The 20406-nt window shown below is 35.7% G+C and overlaps 1 pseudogene; it reads right to left on the bottom strand.

The window, feature by feature from the left end:
- Positions 1-13628: 13628 nt before the first annotated feature.
- On the bottom strand, positions 13629-18519 carry LOC123860232 (polyadenylate-binding protein 4-like; annotated as a pseudogene).
- Positions 18520-20406: the final 1887 nt, after the last annotated feature.

The raw sequence follows: 20406 nt of genomic DNA, 5'->3' as shown, positions 1-20406 counted from the left end.
TACACACTTGAAGTACGAAGGCCTGGATTGAAATTCGAGCTGATTTATTAGCTCATCATAAGTGAGTAATTTCAAATATTTAAGCATCAGTTTTCAAAACATTCATTTGGGGATAACTATACCTAAATTCTCATGTTGCCTAACTCAAGGACAACAGATATTTCTTAAAGAGGACCTTTTTTAAAGTTTCATTAGGGACTCAACACAAGCTTATTGATTGTTCATCAATTCGCTTATCAAATGGTGTCACAAATGATTCTTACTGCATAAATGTCTCTATCAAATTAATCAATTTTGTCTTCATCAGATTTCTAGGAAATGTGACTCACAGGATGTGAGACTGGAATGCTTTAATAAAGGATCAAGGCCTATTCACATCACTTTAAGAAAAGGCATATTGAAAAAGCAAGACTGATATTTTTGCCTCTAGTCAAACACCAAGACTCAGACTAAGACTATCATGACTAGGTTAAAGACTAAATAAAAATTAACTGAATGAAGATTTATTTATGTGAAATTTAAACCAAATTGAACACAAAAATTTAAATTTGAAACTGATTAAATAGTAGTAAATATTTGCATATAGTTGTAGTACTTTCTTCCAAATTAACTTTACTATTAAAAAAAGAATTTGCATGTGAGATTTGAATATGGGTGTAGTCTTATATAAAGGCTAAAAACTAAGTTAGATTTTTTCCCCTAAGACTTTTGTTGCTGATATAGAATTAAAAAGAAGAAAAAGAGATTCCTGTGTTGTAGAAATAGGGACAAGGGGCTACAGCCAAATAAACTGTATATAATGATATTACTCACCTTTATTATACTCTCCTATATTTTTGCTCACTTTGTTCACAGCATATTACAAATAATAAATACAATGTCCCCATTATCTCAGTTATATTACTTACACGCAAAGCCTATGACACAATATGAACAAAGGGTGTTATTAGCCTTCAGGAAATTACCAAAAGAAATTCAGAAAGAGAATTAATATGGTAGACCCAAGTTAAGAACTGTATTTGCTTTCCATGTAATGGATGGTTCCCTTTTTTTAAATCAAGTTTCTTAATAGTCTCACTTTTATTATTTAAAAAGACAGCTAAGTTTCTTTTAAAAATGTTCTATCAAAAAATGTATGCTGAGAATTAAATTCCTCTAAGGAAAAAATATCATAAATAATAAATGTTTATTTGAGGGTCAGAAAATTAAATATTTGGAAAACCTGTAATACTGTTAATTCTTTACACTAAATTTATTTCTTTTAAAAATATATATAACCCTCAGCAGTAAAGCTCCTGTGTAAGCCATGTCAGTGTTTTAACAATTTTGACTGAGAGAAATTCTTCTAGCTAACACGAAATTCCTTTACTATGTTTTAACCTGTCAGAGCTATAATTTATGACTTTACTTCAGGAAGAAAATTCTACTGGTACCATTTCAAACAAAACAAACAAAACAAAACGTGTGTCCATGTGTTGTAGCAAAAAGGAAGATTGGAAGGAGTTCAGTTTGGTTGTAAGCAAGTATTTCTAGCCCTTCCTTAAGTCAGCTGATTGCAATAAGATGCCAGCTAAGTAGCAGTGCATGACATTGAACAACCTTGGTGAGGAGTGTTCCCACTTAACCTGTCAGTCCTCACTAGGATATCTATTGAGGAGAGATAAACAGTGAAGTAGATTAACAGTGCAATAATCAGGGACCGATATGAGGATGGTGGTGATTTGGGACTAAGGCAAGAACTACTCCTTCCTTCCTTTAAAATTTGGATAATTTGTTAAATAAAGCTTTTTTGCATACATTTTCACTTTTAAATATTTGTATTTAAATATTATTTGCCTTGATTATTACTATGTTTTTTTGGTGATTTTTAAGATTTTGTGCCTAATGCAAGCAGGAAAGCCTATGATGAGATAAATCCCAGGATAATCTCTCTGGAGGTGGGCAGGTACTGATATAGGAAGAGTATTTACTGGCAGAAGCCAGGGGACAACTCCTGGGATTATGTTTTGAGGGTGCTTGGCCAAGCCGGCTGGCAGGTAAGACTGAATAAGCAAGGATTCATTGACTTGGGGTACTTCTTTGGGATTAGGGATTTAGTAACCTGGCAAGGATCCCATAGGACTGATAAACCTGCTGCTGGAGTGTCCTAAAAGCCTGGAAAGGTAGTAAAGTGGAAATAGTGAGTGGTCCCAGCAGACAGGAGAGGAAGGAATAGACTCTGGTAAAGGAGATATGTGGGAATGAAGATAATGTGAGGCCAGAAGCTGACTGAATGGCAATATTCCATGGAGAACCCAGAACACATGCCATTTCCCAGCAGCATCAGTGATGTCTTAGTGAAAGGATTCCACTAGTGGCTCTCTTCTGCAGGCCAGATTGATGGTGGCAGGCATGCACAGACACATGCTCACTCATAGCCAAGGGCATGGAGGCTACTGGGCAGCTATGAAACATCAGGAACCAGGGGGTTACAATTGCTTTCAGGTCTGGTAAGTTAGCAGAAGCAGCTCAGTGATTGACCTCAGAAAGCAGCAGAGATGGAATTTTTTGATAATACAAATAAAGCCGCTATGAACACTGGCATACAAGTCTTTTAATGAACATATGTTTTCATTTCTCTTGGATAGTGTCTGAGAGTGCAAAAACTGTTGGTTAACATTTTAAGAAACTGTTAAATTTTTTTCAAAGTTACAGATGTTCCAATAGTTGCCAACAATTGATATGGCCAATCTGTAATTTTAGCCATAGATGTGCTGTAGCATTGCATTGGAGTTTAACTTGTATTTCTATTAATGAGCATTTTCTCATGTGCGTACTCACCATCCATATATTATTTTTAATGAAGCATTTGTTAAATTTTTGCACATTTTATTATTGTGTTTATTAGCTGAGTTTAATAACTACATATTCTGAATATGAATCCTTTATGTGCTTAGCAAACATATTTTATTAGTCTGTGCCTTGTATATTTTTTATAAAGACTTCATTTTTTAGATCAACTTTAGGTTCACAATAGATTGAGGGGAAGGTACAGAGATTTCCTATATACCCCTCCCCTCAAACATCCATAGCCTCCCCCATTATCAACATTACTCATACTGGTACATTTGTTACTGAGGACAAACCTACACTGACACATCATAATCATCTAAAGTCCATAGTTTACCTTAAGTTCGGTGTGAGCATCACAGATTCTGTGGGTTTGGACAAATGTATAACAACATGTATCCATCATTATAATATCATATAGAGTATTTTCACTGTCCTACAAATCCACTATTCTCTGATTATTCACCCTACCTCCCCCACAGCTCCAGCAACCACCATCTTTTTATTGTCTCCATACTTTTGCCTTATCCAGAAATTCATATAACTGGAATCATACACTGTAATCTTTTCAAATTAGCTTTTTTTACTTAGTAATATGCATTTACATTTTCTTTGTCTGTCCATAGCTTGATAGCTTGTTTCTTTCAATCACTGAATAATATCCCATTATTTGGATGTACCACACTTTATTAATCCATTTACCTATAGGACATCTTGATTACATCCATATTCTAGCAATAATGAATAAAGTTGTTATAAACATCCATGTGCAGGTCTTTGTGTGGACGAAAGTTTTCAGTTTATGTGGATAAATACCAAGGAGTACTTTTGCTGGATCATATGGTAAGAGTAGATTTAGTTTTATAAGAAACAGCCAAATAGTCATTCAAATTGGCTGTACCATTTTACATTCCTTCCAGCAATGTATGAGCGTTCCGGTTGCTCCACATCCTCACCAGTATTTGGTGTTGTTAGTGTTCTATGCTTTGGCTATTCTAACAGGTGTGTAGTGGTATCCTATTGTTATTTTAATTTGCACTTGTTTGATGACCCATGATGTGGAACATTCTTTTATATCCTTTTTTGTTATCTTTGTACCTTTTTTGGTAAGGTATCTGTTAAGGTTTTTATTCCATTTTTAATCAGGTTGTTTTCCTATTGTTGAGTTCCAAGAGTTTTTTTTTTTTTTTTTTAATATTTTGGATAACAGTCTTTTATCACATGTATCTTTTGCAAGTATTTTCTGCCAGTTTGTGACTATTGTCTAATTTTTTTGATTCTGCTTTTTGCAGAGCACACATCTTTAATTTGAATGAACTCCAGTTTATCGATTATTTATTTCATGTATCATATCTTTGGTATTGTATTTTAAAAGGCATCACCATGCCCAAGATCATCTGGAATTTCTCCTATGTTACCTTTGTAGGAGTTTTAAAGTTTTGCACTTTACATTTAGGTCTGTGATCCATTTTGAGTTAGCTTTTGTGGACGGTGTAAAATCTGTGTTTAGATTCATTGTTTTTTGTATGTGATGTCCAGTTCTATCACCATTTATTAAAGAGACTACCTTTGTTCCACTGTACTGCCTTGCTCTTTTGTCAAAGATTAGTTGACTATATTTACGTGGGTATATTTGCGGGCTCTCTATTCTGTTTCATTGATCTATTTGTCTATTCTTTCACCAATACCACATTATCTTGAATACTGTAGCTTTATAATAAGTATTGAAGTCAGGTAGCATCAGTTCTCCAACTTTGTTCTCTTTCAACATTGTGTTAGCTAATCTAGGTCATCTGTCTTTGCATATAAACTTTAGAATCAACTTGTTGATATTCATAAAATAACTTACTGGAGCTGTAATATTTATTTCATTGAATCTATAGTTAAAATTGGAAATACGATAAAATTTAGTTTTCCTGTCTGTGAGCATGGACTATCTTTATGTTTCTTTAGTTCTTGATTTTATTTACCAGTTTTGTAGTTTTCCTCATATAGATCTTGTATGTGTTTTGTTAGATTTTATCCAAGTGTTTTATTTATTTGGGTGCTAATATAAATAGTTTTTTTTTTTTTTTTCAAATTAAGGAAGTTAAACTCTATCCCTAGTTTACTGAGAGTTTTTATCATGAATGAGTGTTGAATTTTGTTAGGTACTTTTTCTGTATCTATTGATGTGATCATGTGATTTTTGTTACCTGGTCTGTGAATGAGATGGATTTTGTTATTTGGTCTGTGAATGAGATGGATTATAATAGATTTTCAGTTGTTGAATCAGCTTTGCATATTTGTTGTAATTTCCACTTGGTCACAATGTATAATTATTTACGTCTTTTAGATTCAACTTACTAATATTTTGTTGAAGAATTTTACCTCTATCCTTATGTTTTCTTCTTTTTTTTGTGGAGGTTACTATTTTTATTCAATTTACTTAAACTAAAAAAAAAAAAAATCACCCATTTCTCCTATCCCCCACCCCCTGCCTCTGACAAGCACTAATTTATTCTCTATATATATGAGCTATGAGCTTGTTTTTTTCTTAAAAATATTTTTTATAGATTCCACTATAAGAGAAATTACATGGTATTGTCTTTATCTGACTTATTTCACTAAACATAATACCCTCAAGGTCCATATATGTTGTTGCATTATTTTTTATGGCTGAATAATATTCCATTGTAAGTATATACCACATCTTCTTTATCCATGCATCCATAGATTGACGCCTAGGTTTTTTCCATATTTTGGCTATTGTAAATAATGCTACAATTAACATAGGGCATACATATACTTTTTTAAGTTAGCATTTTTGTTTTCTTAAGATAAATGCCCAAAAATGGAATTTCTGGATCATATAGTAGTTCTACTTTCAGTATTTGAGGAAACTTCATACTGTTTTCCATAGTGGCTGTACTAATTTACATTCCCACCAACAGCTCACAAGTTTTCCTTATTCTCATCATTTCACTAACATTTATTATTCCTAGTCTTTTGATAAAAGCCATTCTAAGGTGTGAGGTTATAACTCATTATGGTTTTGATTCATATTTCCCTGATGATTAATGATGTAGGCCATCTGGATGTCTTCCTCAGAAAAATGTTTATTCAGACTTTCTGCCTTCTTAATTGGATTGTTTGTTTTTTTTTTTTATTGAGTTGTAGGAGTTCTTTATATATTTTGAATATAACTTCTAAAAGGATATATGATTTTCAAATATCTTCTCCCATTCTGTAGGTTTTCTTTTAATTTTATTGATGGCTTCCTTTGCTGTGCAAAAGCTTTTTAGTTTAATCTAGTCTTACTTGTTTATTTTTACTTGTGTTGCTTTTGCTTTTGATGTCAAATTTATAAAATCACTGCCAAGACTGACATCAAGGAGACTACTGCGTGTGTTTTCTTCTAGGAGCTTCAGGTCTCACATTCAAGTCTTTAGTCCATTTTACGTTAATTTCTGTGTATCGAGTAAGATGGTGGTCCAGGTTCATACTTTTGCATGTGGCTGTCCAGTTTTCCCAATATCATTTATTGAAGAGACTGCCCTCTCTTCATTGCATATTCTTGATTTCTTTATTGTAAATTAATTAACCATATATGCCTGGGTTTATTTATGGGTTATTTTGCTCCATCAATCTTTTTGTCTGTTTTTATACCAAAATCATACACTGTTTTAATTACCATAGCTTTGTAATATAGTTTGTAATTAGGGAGCATGATGCCTCCAGCTTTGTTCTTTCTCAGGATTGCTTTGGCTATTCAGGGTCTTTTGTGGTTCCATACAAATTTTAAGATTGTTCTATTTCTATGAAATATTTCATTGGAATTTTGATAGAAATTACATGAATCCATAGATTGCTTTGCATATTATGAACATTTTAACAATATTAAATCTTTCAAATCATGAACATGACATATTCTTTCCATTTATTTGTGATTTCTATTCCTTTAAATTTGTTCAGGTATGTTTTATGGCCCAGAATGTGGTATATTTTAGAGAATGTTCCAAATGTGCATTCTTCTGTTGTTGGATGGAGTAGTCTATGGATGTCAATTATATCTAGTTGTTGAGCTCAACTATATCCTTACTGATTTATTTACTGCTCAATCTAATTCTAAGAGAGTGGTGTTGACGTCTCCAGCTATAATAGTGGATTCATCCATTTCTTCTTGCAATTCATTCAGCTTTTGCCTCATGTAGCTTGATGCTCTGATGTTAGGCATATACACATTCAGGATTGTTATGTCATCTTGGAAAACTGACCCCTTTATCATTATATAATATCTTTCTTTATCCCTGATAACTTCGTTTACTTTGAAGGCTGCTTTATCTGAAATTAATACAGCTGGTCCTGCTTACTTTTGATTAGTACCAGTATGGCATATTTTTCTTCATCCATATACTTTAGTCTTTATATTTAAAGTGGGTTTCTTATAGACAACATATAGTTTTGTCTTGTTTTTTGATCCACTCTGACAATCTTTGTTTTTTAATTGGTCCATTTAGACTAGTGACATTCAAAGTGATTATTTATATAGTTGGATTAATATATACCATATTTGCTTAGTGTTCTCTGAAATTTCTGGGTTTGTGGTTTGGTGTCTGACATTAATTGGGGGGAAATTCTCAGTCATTATGTGTTTTGAATACTTCTTGTGTTCCTTTCTCTTCCCTCCTCTTCAGGTTTTCTCATTATGCAAATATTACACCTTTGTAGTTGTCCCATAATGCTTGGATATTCTCTTTTTGTTTTTGTTTTGTTTTTTAGTTGTTTTTGTTTTGTTTTATTTTGCTTTGCTTTTCACTTTACAAGGATTCTATTGATATGACTTCTAGCTCAGATATTCTTTCCTCAACCATATCCAGTCTACTAATAAGCCCATCAAAGGAATTCTTCATTTCTTTATAGTTTTTACATCTTTAGCATTTCTTTTTAGTTCTTTCTTAAGATTTCCATATATCTGCTTATATTGCTAATCAGCTCTTGCATGCTATTTTACCTATTAAACACCTTAGCATATTAATCATAGTGTTTAAATTCCCTATCTGATAATTCTAACATCCTAGCCATGTCTGGTTCTGATGCTTGCTTTGTCTCTTCAAATTGTGTTTTCACCTTTTGGTATGACTTGTAAGTTTTTCTTGATAGCCAGGCAGGATATACTGAGTCTAAGAAAGTAATGTAAATATGAGTTTAGTAATGTAGTGGTGAGGTGTAGGTTAAGAGAAAGTGTTCTATAGTTTTATGATTAGGTGTCATTTAGTCAACTTATGCTTCTGGATTGTGCACATTTCAAGTGTTTTTCAGTATTTTTATCCTCAGTTATGTGGGACAGGATGGCTAGAGTGGGCTGGAGTTAGATATTTCCTTTCCTCAGGTCAATTAGTTTCTTTTTTTTCTTTCTTCTTTAATATCCATCACCAGGCTAACCCATCCCCCCACCCCCTCCCCTCTAGAACCCTCAGTTTGTTTCTCAGAGTCCATAGTCTCTCATGGTTCGTCTCCCCCTCAGATTTCTCTCCCTTCATTTTTCCCTTCCTACTCTCTTGTTCTTTCTTTCTTTTTTTTTTTTTTTTAAACATATAATGTATTATTTGTTTCAGATGTACAGGTCTGTGATTCAACAGTCTTACACAATTCACAGCGCTTACCATAGCACATACCCTTCCCAATGTCTATCACCCAGCCACCTCATCCCTCCCACCTCCCACTACTCCAGCAACCCTCAGTTTGTTTCCTGAGATTAAGAATTCCTCATATCAGTGAAATCATATGATACATGTCTTTCTCTGATTGACTTATTTCGCTCAGCATAATACCCTCCAGTTCTATCCACGTCCTTGCAAATGACAAGATTTCATTCCTTTTCATGGCTGCGTAATATTCCATTGTATATATACCCCACATCTTCTTTATCCATTCATCTGTCGATGGACATCTTGGCTCTTTCCATAGTTTGTGGACATTGCTGCTATAAACATTGGGTTGCATGTACCTCTTTGGATCACTACATTTGTATCTTTGCAGATGATATGATACTTTATGTGGAAAACCCAAAAGACTCCACCCCAAAACTGCTAGAACTCATACAGGAATTCAGTAAAGTGGTAGGATATAAAAGCAATGCACAGAAATCAGTGGCATTCCTATACACCAACAACAAGACAGAAGAAAGAGAAATTAAGGAGTCAATCCCATTTACAATTGCACCCAAAACCATAAGATACCTAGGAATAAATCTAACCAAAGAGGCAAAGAATCTGTATTCAGAAAACTATAAAATACTCATGAAAGAAATTGAGGAAGACACAAAGAAATGGAAAAACGTTCCATGCTCATGGATTGGAAGAACAAATAATGTGAAGATGTCAATGCTACCTAGAGCAATCTACACATTTAATGCAATCCCCATCAAAATACCATCAACTTTTTTCAAAGAAATGATCAAATAGTTTCTGATAATATTCCTGTAGGTTAGGCACTGGTTAACCTGTTTCCTCTGAGGGTGCCCCCCCCACCCCGCTTTTTTAATTTAATTAGCCAACATATAGTACATCATTAGTTCCAGATGCAGTGTTCAATAATTTATCAGTTCTGTATAACACCCAGTGCTCATCACATCACGTGCCCTCCTTAATACCCTTCACCCAATTACCCTGCCCCCCCCAACTCCCCTCCAGCAACTTTCAGTTTGTTTCCTATAGTTGAGTCTTATCATTTACATGGAGGGCAGGCCTTTCTATGAATAACAGAGTACTCTGGTGTCTTTCAGAAGGGTTTCTTTTCCCTTGCCCCTGCCAGAAGTCTGAGAAAATTTTTCTCTGACAATTACTCTGGGAATCTGGTAAGATTTACTCCTGAACATAAATGTCACAATATTATGTGGGCTAGCCCCCCAGTGCCCAGGTCCCCTAGAATCTTTAACTCTCAGTATTGTCCACACTGAACCCCCAGCAATGCATCAGTTATAGAGCAGGTCTTACCTTGGTGATTGTTCCTGTGATGGTTTCCCTAGTGAGTATCTGTTCTGGGAAGCTGCAGCTCCCTGTATTCTCCAGTCTGTCTATCCAACCCTGTGCGGTAGTGGTTTGCCCATGTCTTGCCCTCTTATGGATCCAAGGAAAGTTATTGATTTTTTACTGTTCTGCTTTTTGCTTGTTGTTATGATGGAATGGTGACTTTCAAGCTTCTTACATATGGGGCTGGAAACTGGAAGTCTGGCTTGTCTTTTCATTATCATAAAAATGTCTTTCAAAAAGTCAAAATTTTAAATTTTTAGAAACCTAGTTTATGATTTTTTTTCTCTTTCCTTTTTTTTTTTTTTGATGTGCCATTATTGTCATATTTAAGGAATCTTTGCCTAATTCTAGGTCAAAACTATTCTCCTATGTTTTAATTTTCAAAAAGTCAATTTTTTATTTTATATTTAGGTCTATGGATCAAAGTTTTTGTTATTATTTTTGTTTGTTTTGTTTTTTGCATATGGATATGCAATTGTTCCAGTGACATATACATGTGTGTGTGTGTGCACACGCATGTGTGTGGTGTTCTGTTTTGTTTTTTGGAAAATTTTTCTTTCTCCACTGAGTTGTTTAAATTTCCTTAAATACATCTGTATTTCAGATGTATAGATGTATAGATTTATGGATGTATGAAAGGGTCTCTATTTTGTTCCATTGCTATATTTTTCTATCATGATGCCAATGTCATAAGTTTTTAATTTTTAAATTAAGCCTTGAAATAGGTAGTGTTAGTCCTCCAACTTTATTTTTTTCATAGTAGTTTATTTTATTCTGGGTTATTTTCATTTCCATACCACTGATAGAATCTGCGTGTCAAGTTTTACAAAAAGTCTGCTGGGATTTTTATTAAAAATTAAGAATTAATTAATAAATAAAATTAATAATGTATTAAATTTCTTCTATTTATATATTTTAATTTATCCTATCACTGTTGGACAGTTTTAATATAGGTCCTGTATATCTTTTATCAGTTTTATCCTATTTTATATCCTTAATTATGTCATGCTATTCCAAAGCTATTGTTCTCTTTATTTTAAATGCTTAATTGCTTGTTGCTAGGATATGCAAATAAAACTAGCTTTCATAGTGATATTATATCCTGCAACTTTGCTGAACTTACTAGTTCTAATAGAATTTTGGTAGATTCCATGAGATTTTCCATTAGCAATCATGTCATCTGTGAACACAGTTTTAATCCCTTTTTATCTTGATGCATTTTTCTTCCTTGTTTCATTGTATAGGTTAGAATCACCAATATAATATTTCCATAAAGTGAGTCAAGATATCTTTGTCTCATTTATGATCCAAGTAAGCAAGATTTGATCTTTCACCAATAAGTACGATGTTAGCTCTTATTCTCTACCTCTCCTTGTCCCACTTCTAAGATTGAGGAATTTCCCTTCTATTCCTGATATGCTAAGACTTTTATCATCAGTGGATGTTGGGTTTTGTCAAATATTCTTTTTTTTTTTTTTTTCTTCTACTGAGAACATTCAGCATCTTTTTACTAATTTGTTAGTAATTTGACTTATATTGATTGATTTTTTTAAATGTAGAGCCTACCTTGCAGTCCTGGGGTAAATCCCACTTGCTCATGTTTGTTTATACCTGTTTGATATATTATTCTTGGATTTTCCTTCATAAAATTTGGTTTAGAATTTTTGCACCTATGTTAACAAAGGATATTGGTAAGTTTTCTTTTCTTGTGATAATTGACAGGTTTTGTGATGAGGGTATCCTGGCCTTATAGAATGAATTGGAAATTATTCCCTCTTGTTCAATTTTCTGTAAGATTTTAGAGAATTGTCATTATTTCTTCTTTAAATTATTGTTAGAGTTCACCAGGTAAGCCATATGAACCTGGAATTTCTTTATAGAAAATAACTGAACTACAATTTCAGTTTCTGAATAATGTTAGAACTACACAGATGATGTGCTTTTTGAATGAGCATTGATAGTTTGTGTCTTTCAAAGAAATTGTTCATTTTACTGAGGTTCTTAAGCTTATGAGCATGAAGTTATTCATAATATTCTCTTTTGTATTAAACATCTGTAGAACATATGCCAATTCCATCTCTCTTATTCCTGATATTAGCAGTTTGTGTCATGTCTCCTTTATTCCATAACCAGTCCTACTATAGGCTTATTATTTTTCTTTTTTTTTTTTTTTTGTATTCTCAAAGAACTCGCTTTTGGGTTTACTATTTTTATTTATTTTCTATTTCCTATTTCATTGATTTACATTGTGATTTTTAATATTTCCTTTAAGTTGCTTATTTTTATTGTATTTTCTGTTCTTTTTCTAGTGACTTAAGATGGCAGCTGGGGATCACTGATTTCAAAGCTCTCTTCTTTTAATATATGTGCTTACTGCTATAATATTCCCCTAAGTACTATTTTCAGCATCCCACAAACTTTGATATTTTTTCCCATTTTCACTATATTGAAAATACATTGTTGTTGTTTTTTTTTTCCATGTAATTGGGGATTTTCCAGATATCTTTCATTATTGATTTCTAGTTTAATTGTATTTTTCAGAATTTGGAGTAAAAGCTCAGTGTAAGTTGACTCCTTTTAAAATTAGTTGAGATTTATTTTGTGATTTAGATTATGTTTTAGCTTTTCTTCCTCTTGCTGGGGTAGTAAAGTAGTAGCTAAAGTAGTATTGACTTGCAAGGTACTTTTGGGTTTGCAAAATGAAGTGGTAGGGCACTAGAGCTCCCCCTCTGGCCGCTTGACTTCACTTTTAAAGGTTTCCTTTTATTAATTTTCACGCATCCTTATCTTTGTCCTACTGCACATAACTTGTAGCTTGTCTTTGTTCCTTGGTTGTTTATGAAAATTTCTATTTATCACAGATTTTGATCAATTTGATTAAAAAGCTGCATTGAGCCTCTCAGATATGTGAAGTTTATACTTTTCATAAAATTAGAGAATTTCAGGCAATTATATCTTAAAGTACTTTTTAAAAATCTTTTTTGGAGACTGAATACCATATATTAGGTTGGTTGAAATTGTACCTATGGTCAATAATGCTCTGTTAAATTTTTTCTCTACACATTTCTATTTGACAATTTTTATTGCTTTGTCTTCACTAATTCCAACTTGTGTATATCTAATTTGCTGTTAATCCATCCAAAAATATTTAGTTTTAGCTCTAGAAGTTTGATTTGGGTCTTTTTATACCACAACTCTACTTCAATTTTTGAACACATGCAATAGAGTTATAGTAACTACTTAAATGTCTTTGCTAATTCCTTTCAATTCTGGATGAGTGGTAACTTTTTCTCCTCATTATGGGACATATTTTGCTTTTTTGCCTCTCTGGTAATCATTGATAACATTCTAGATATTGTCAATTTTTTCTCATGGTACTGAATATTTTATTATTCCTATCAATGCCTTTCAGTTTTATTTGGGATATGTTTAAATTGCTTGGAATTGTTTGATCTTTTTTTATGAAAAAAAATTTTTATTAAAAAACTTAAGACTTAGGTACATTACATAAAACAAATTTCTGGAGGGAAAAATCAAAGCCCACAATAGGAAAAAAAAAAAATAGTTAACACTGCCTGGACAATAGCAGAGCCCAGAGAATATATTTCTTTAATTGAAAAATGTTAGGTACTTCGTAATTGACCTTTTGATACAAAATGACCTGCTAAATTTGTAATTTGTGGTTCTCGGTGTTGAAGTCCATAGGTTAAGCTAGGAAATCTTCAAGCCTTTAGCTGAATTCCATAAGGGGTTATCTGGCTCTTGAACTGATTTTTTTCCCCTTGTCTAAGACCTAGCAACAGCAACAGAAGCTATCTTCTGGGCAGCTTCTTTCTTAGCATGAGGAAGGGTAGAACAGCCACAGCCTGGTCCACCTTAGAGTGGAGGGATTCAGTGGACTCTGGCATGTGTGGCAGCTCAGCCTTGCCAGTCCTTACAGTCTTTCCAGACAGCTTGAATGCATTGTTTGGATGAACAGAACGACTCTTCTCCCAGCATCTGCTTTTGTTCCTGGGAGGTGCTGTGGCTGGCATGGAAGTGGTCAGCGGCTCTAGTGCCTTCACATGCGAAGTAGTGCGGGGTGCCTGCAGAGGCTGTACCACAGACAGGGCGAGGGCTGCAGACTCTGGGAGCCTATCTGTCAGGTAGCAGCGGCAACAGCAGCATGAGGCGCTACGTTCCGTGCTTCCGCTGTGGGAACACCGACTCTCCGAGTGGCGGCAGGGAGGCCATGAGAGGAGGAAACATTACCAGCTGGAGCCAGATGGTGAGGAGCTGGACAAGCCCGGACTGGCCCAGAGCGCGTGGTATTCCTCGGAAACCTTGAAGTCTCTCACCTTGCTGCCAACATAGACTAGGTCTCACCTGTGCTAACTGGTAAGGTGCATAACGTAAAAGTCTTCCCTGAGCTCGTGGAGATGTTGGCACACAGGAGCTCCCGGCTGCAGGCTGAAACTGGCTTAAGATGGCATTGGCCATCTGTTGCACACACTTGTTGGGGGTCAGGTGAGCCTTTCTCTCTTCCTTCCTGTGGGCCTGGGCCACATACAGTGGCTGAGAGTCACCATTCATCTCAGTGCCTACTTTGGTTGCCTCTCGGGGAGGGGAGAAACACAGGAAGCCAAATCCTCCGTTTTCCCCATCTTCCGGCATTACCTTAGCACAGGTGAGTAATCTGAAAGGAGAAAGCTCTTCCCTCAACTTCTCATCATCAATGGTATTATGCAAGTTCTTTATGTAGAAATTCGCCTCTTGATATCGGTGAATTCTCTCAGTTCTGCTCTTCAAATTTCCCACTTTATCTCAACCCATTATTCACTTTTTTCCCCTCTGTGAAGGGCCTGTAAATATGACTTCCCCAGTTATTTATTTTTCATTTATCTCTTCCGGGCCTTTATTGGGATACTCATGCTTTTCATAGCTCACAAAGTCAAAGCATTTGGATTTCCCACTGGGATTTCTCATCACCTTGACACTTAGGGTCTTGCCAGAGTGGCTGAATAACTCAGACTCTCATCATTCACCTCTTCCTTAAAGTTTTTGATATCAACATTGGTGAATTCCTTGGCTTAGGCTCCAAATTCAGCTTCCCACTCTTTGGAGATTTGAATCTGCTCACAAACATTGCAAAGTCATTGAGGAGCGTGCGGTTGTCTTCCAAGGGCCTTGTCAGGAGCCCCTTGAGGCTCCAAATGGATAAATGCATAACCGTTAGAGCCGTTCTCATCACACACCACCTTGCAGGACAGAGTGTTTCCAAAAGCAGAAAAAGTATTGTTAACTGCCTTGTTTCCTAGAGAAACAAGAAACTGCCTTGTTTCATCCACGTTCTGGATGAAGACATTTCACGTGCCAGATTTTCTCAAAGACAGAGGATGCATGATACAAAGTGGCTTTCCCTTAATCACATCAAATTTCTTGGTACACAAGGCACACCCAGCATCCGCAAGCTGCTGGAAGTTGACAGAGTTATAACCCAGGGAGCACGGTGATCATGTCACACAAACCTGAATGGACAGCATAGGCACCGCAGGATTGAACTTTTCATCCAGCAAGTTCTCCCTTACTTCCAAGTGCAGGTCACTCCCATACAGGTGCAGCTGGGGGCTGCAGCTTTCATCTCCCCTGCCCCCGCCACCCCAAGCCCCACCAGGAGGATGTCTGTAGGGATCACACAGGTCAAAGGGGCTCTTCTTAGAGCTGTGGCCCAGGCCGCGCCCACAGTTGGCACAGAGTGAAGCTAAGAGAAGCTGTAGCTCAGAGAGACAGAAGACCACAAAGAGTTCAAGGACAGCTCGGCACAAGAGCCCAGTACCACAAAGAGGCTCTCAAAACCAATATGACCCTCCTGGGAGTTTGTAATTTTCAGCTGTCCTTCAGGAGGCCACCAAATGTTGCTCACAGGGGCCCCAGGACATGCCCTCTTCTGGCCAGGTCCACTGTGGGGTGGCTGGTGAGCCAGCAACAGCTGTACCCGCTCTCCCTCAGGCTTGGGAGCTGCCCACACTGGGTGCGAGGGACGACTGCATGTCCTGTCCATCCAGGGCTTGCACAGCGGCACTGACAAATTTTTTGTTCCCCTCCCTGCCCTGGCTGCTGTAATCTTAAACTGCTAGGAGTCCGATGCAGTCATCCCTCGCACCCAGTGTGGGCAGCTCCCAAGCCTGAGGGAGAGCGGGTACAGCTGCTGCTGGCTCACCAGCCACCCCACAGTGGATCTGGCCAGACAGCTTCCCTGACTGGCGTTCAGTAAGGATTCTCACTTTCTTTCTCCTTTCCATTTTATTCAATTCTATTTATTTTATTCTAATTTTCTTAATTATATATATATTTTTAAAGTATTTCTTTTTTCCTTTCTTTTCTACTCTTCCTCCTCCCCCTCCTTCTTCTTTTTTATTTATTCATTTTTAAAGATTTTATTCTTTATTTATTTGAGAGAGAGAGAGAGAGAGAGCACCCATTAATGGGGGTGGGAGAGGGAGAAACAGACTCCCTGCTGAGCGGGGAGCCTGAAAGTGGTGGGGGGCGGGGCTCAATTCCAGGACCCTGGTATCATGATCTGAGTAGAAGACAGATGCTTAACCGACTGAGCCACCCAGGTGCCCCTCCTCCTTCTTCTTTCTAATTTCTCTCTCTCTGTCTTTGGTTAGGCTGCTGGGCCTGAAAGTGACAAGGCCACGGAGTCTCTTGGCAGAGAGACGGTTTGATTTTTTTACATCTTTATTTTAAGATTTTTTTGAGACCAGAACTGAGTTTGGTTCAGCTCTAACTTTTTCCTGAAGCAACATCTCTCTGTGGGCTCCACCTAATGGCTAGGAATCATGAGACTTCCCGTGGCCTGCTGAAGAATCATTGCCTGGATCTATGAACACTAGGTACTGCTGCCTCTGATCCTCTCATGTGATGCTGTCTTCCAGAACTTTCCTCCAGAACATGCATGCCCTGATCAGTGCTTTGCTGAATACTCAAGGCTAACTGCAGATTTCTTAATTTCTCACTCTGTGCATCTTTCTCCTCTTTGTTAATATATCTTCTAAATTAACGCTGCTGTGGTGCACTCAGAATCTCAGCTCCCTTTCCTCAACTCAGCAGGTTTTTTTCAGCTAGTTATTTTTTATTTATTTATTATTTATTTATCTATTTATCTATTGTCATTTTAAAGTGTAGGGGTAATTCTAGTCATGTGCATTTCATTGTCTTCTGGCCTTCATGGTTTTATATAAATAACCAGCTGTTATTCTTTCCGTTGTTCTGTTAAATGTAGCATGCCCTTATTTTCTTCCTACTTTTTAAATATGTATGTCACTTTGCTTATATTGGCTGCTCTATTTCTTCTTCTGTTCTTCTGCAGTATACTGGTCATTGTGACATAGTAATAATGCTGCTTATCAGAATCAGTGAGGTGAGAGGATGATCATTTTGATTAAATTATCTGAGCTAGGGCTAGGTTGCATTCAGGGATAGAAGACCTATCCTATATCAATCGCAGGCTTGTTCTCTATGCTAGAAGATTTTTCCTTATGCGTTGAAGGAATGTGGGCCTTCTATCTCTACCTTTTCCTTTTTTTTTTTTTTTAAGATTTTACTTATTTGAGAGAGAAGAGTGAGAGAGAGAGAGCACGAGAGGAGGGAAGGTCACAGGGAGAAACAGACTGCCTGCTGAGCAGGGAGCCTGATGCGGGGCTGGATCCTGGGACTCCAGGATCATGACCTGAGCCGAAGGCAGTCGTTTAACCAACTGAACCACTCAGGCTCCCCATCTCTACCTTTTCCTCCAAGACACCCATTTCTTGCATTAACCATACTTAGTGAAAATCCTTTGGAGTCATTTGGCAGCTGAATGCTTAGAACTTACCAAAAATCCCAGTCCCAACAGCTTACATGGTTTTTAAAGTCTCAACTGGTTTTTCCTCCTCCACGAAGAGTCCCTTTGTCTATGACAAGCTTAGTGCTTTTCTTGCCTGTTTTTATATTCAACACATGCCTCAAGGAGGAAAGTTGATTTCTGCTCAGCTAAAAGAACGCTTCACTCTATGAAATTTAGTTTTTTTAGAGTCTTTTGATTCCCCAGATATCTGAAGTGTTCAAAAAAATATATATATATATGTATGTAATGATGTTTTAAAGTTATTGTTTTATCTAATTATCATCTCAGGACAGACTTGGGGCTATGGCCTACATCTTAACCAGAGGCAGAATTCCAGATCTTAATATTTTATGATAATGAACATAGTAGCCTCTTAAATCTTCATAAGTTATATTTAATTTAAATATATCTTCTGTTTGCTCTTGATACCCTCAGATGTTGGAGTAGTTTACCATAATTTTGTGATTTTTGTTTTTGGCTAATATTTAGCAATGTCTATTTATCAACTCACCTTTCTGTTTAAAATTTATGTTTACTTGTTCTATAAAAACAATTATTCAAGAAACCTAACAAAAGATTGTCAGTACATGCTATATTTATTTTGGGTGTGTGCTCTTTCTTCCCTCTGGATACTTGAAGTTATCTGTGGGTGGCTCTGTGCTCACTGAATGATCAAGACTCCTTTTCAAAAAAAAAAAAAAAGACTCCTTTTCAATTCCTTACATTCTGGATAAATGCCTCTGTTGCTATCTGTTCTATGTAGTAGAGATAGGAGATGTTGTGATAAAATGTATTTCCCCAGTTAATCATCCTTATACTGCCCCAGACCCATCAAGCTTTTCAGCATTTCTTTGATTATATGAACCTTTGGATGTGGTTTTTCTCAGACAAAGCAATTATTATTTTTTTGTTTTGTATTAAACAATGACAAAAATTTAAATATTTTCTCTTGATAGCACTCTTATTTTACCCAGTATTATTACTATTATAGATTCATTTTCTATACAGACTCACATCCTTTTTTAAGAATTTGAGGTAAGAGTGTGCCCTGTCTGTCATGTTAACCTGATGTCTGAGAATGTATTAATATACATCAAAAACACATTACTTGCATTTCTATATATATTTGTATATTAGTGTCCACATATATTTGTATGTGCACAGGTCCACATATATTTATATATAACAATTAAATCATATATACAATTATTCCTATAGTCTACAAGCTAGATAGATTCTCACTATGACATGCTATTACATAGGTAAATGCTGAACACAAGTGTACATATGTCAAGAAATATCCACTTAGGTTATATTTATAGTGTCTGCATGATCACTTAAAGGAGAAAAAGTTACTAAATTAAATACTTGCCACTAAAACCAAAAGTCATATCAATGTATTTACATTCTGAATAATATTTTGATTGAATTAACAAGTGTTTTGATACTGTGCAAATAAAACAAATTCAGTTTTTCTTTAAAAAGTCTAAACCAGAAATCCATTGGAAGGCTCTTTATTATCTATCAATCAATTTTTGCTTTATTTACTGATGTTAAGTAGCATACACATATTTAATAAATTGTTGTAATAAATGTTTAAAATCACCCAAACTTTCCCAATCTTCTTGCAAAGTTTAAATGTATTGCTTTCATATGATTTCTAAATAATTTTTATGCATTACAGTTTTCATACTACTTAGCACTATTATACCATTTTATTATCGTTTGAGGCCTATTGTATAGTTAACATTTTTAATAATATCACAGTATTCTCCTAAATATATGTACCGACATTTATGTACTGGACACTTTGTAATTATAAAAAAATGAAGTGATGTTATACTTTTGACATATTTACTAAGTTTTTCACATATTTATTAAGTTTTTATGGTTTGTCCAACTCTGTGACAAGCACTGGAGTGCGACGGTGGAGGGATAGACACCATTAGTACCCCCCATGGAATTTACAGTTTAGAAGGGGAGACAGATGATTTAAAATAAAGAAAAATACAAGTTATAAGTGTTGAAGAATGAGTAGAGTACGTGTTAGGTTATGAGGAGGAAGAAGGTGAAGGGAAAGGGAACAGCGATATCCCAGGCAGCTAAAAAAGCAGTTATAGTTCAGGACTAAAAAGAAATGAGGTATGTGCTATGGTGAGCACTGTGAATTGTGTAAGACTGTTGAATCACAGACCAGTACCTCTGAAACAAATAATACATTATATGTTAATAAAAGAAGAAGATAGTAGGAAGGGAAAAATGAAAGGGGGGAAATCGGAGGGGGAGACGAACCACGAGAGACTATGGACTCTGAGTAACAAACTGAGGGTTCTAGAGAGGAAGGGGGTAGGGGGATGGGTTAGCCTGGTGATGGGTATTAAAGAGGGCATGTATTGAATGGAGCACTGGGTGTTATACTCAATGAATCATGGAACACTATATCAAAAACTAATGATGTAATATATGATGATTAACATAACATAATAAAAAAAAACTAAAACAACAATAAAAAAAAAAAAGAAATGAGCTATCACACCATAAAAAAGCATGGAAGAAACTTAAGTGCACATGACCAAGTGAAAGAAGCCAATCTGAAAAGACTACATACTGTGTAATTCTTACTATATGACACTCTGGAAGAGGCAAAGCTATGGAGATGGATAAAAAGATTAGTGGTTGCAAGGGGCGTGGCATTGG

This window comes from Mirounga angustirostris, unplaced genomic scaffold (genome assembly GCF_029215605.1).
Source record: "Mirounga angustirostris isolate CCGP_5_RB_7025 unplaced genomic scaffold, mMirAng1.0.hap1 SCAF_4, whole genome shotgun sequence".
Lineage (NCBI taxonomy): Eukaryota > Metazoa > Chordata > Mammalia > Carnivora > Phocidae > Mirounga > Mirounga angustirostris.
The sequence above is the reverse complement of the archived record's forward strand: the minus strand, read 5'-3'. Positions and strand labels throughout refer to the sequence as shown.